The sequence below is a fragment of the Nanorana parkeri genome, unplaced genomic scaffold (assembly GCF_000935625.1).
Source record: "Nanorana parkeri isolate BGI_ZX_2015 unplaced genomic scaffold, ASM93562v1 scaffold754, whole genome shotgun sequence".
Taxonomy (NCBI): domain Eukaryota; kingdom Metazoa; phylum Chordata; class Amphibia; order Anura; family Dicroglossidae; genus Nanorana; species Nanorana parkeri.
Genome location: NW_017307022.1, coordinates 134,222 through 134,654, shown reverse-complemented (window position 1 = coordinate 134,654; position 433 = coordinate 134,222). Strand labels below are relative to the sequence as shown.

At 46.7% G+C, this 433-nt stretch overlaps 1 protein-coding gene across 1 annotated transcript in view; it reads right to left on the bottom strand.

Annotated features, from left to right (window-relative positions):
• The window catches only part of NRAP (nebulin related anchoring protein), a 90,122-nt gene that overhangs the window by 51,445 nt on the left and 38,244 nt on the right, over positions 1 to 433 (bottom strand). The window lies entirely within an intron of this gene.

The window sequence follows — 433 nt, the reverse complement described above, 5'->3', positions numbered from 1 at the left end:
TAAAATCAACCCTGCCGCCCCCACCATCTGGTTTCCATTGTCCATTGGGAAAGGGGGGGGGGTTGGCGGGAATGGGGGCGCATTGAGGAACCTGGCCTTGGGGGAGCAGACAGGGTAAATCCGGCTCCTGACAGGTTCTTACTGATATCTGTGGCTCCATTAGAGAGATTTCCCCTATTGTCCCAGTGACCATTGTTTCACCAGACAGGAAGTGAGCGGAATTCTCCAACAGCAACAGATAGAAAAAAATAAGAGTAGAGTAGAGGTAAGCTAGAACCCCCGATAGCTTATTATTTCACTCTTCTCTTTCTCTGCTGCAGATTTTCCCTCACTTCCTATCTGGTAAAACCATTGTCACCAGGACAGGAAGTGGACCAAAGATCTAAGAGTCCAAAATTTTAGAACTTTAGTGTTTGCGCATAACAAGAAAATA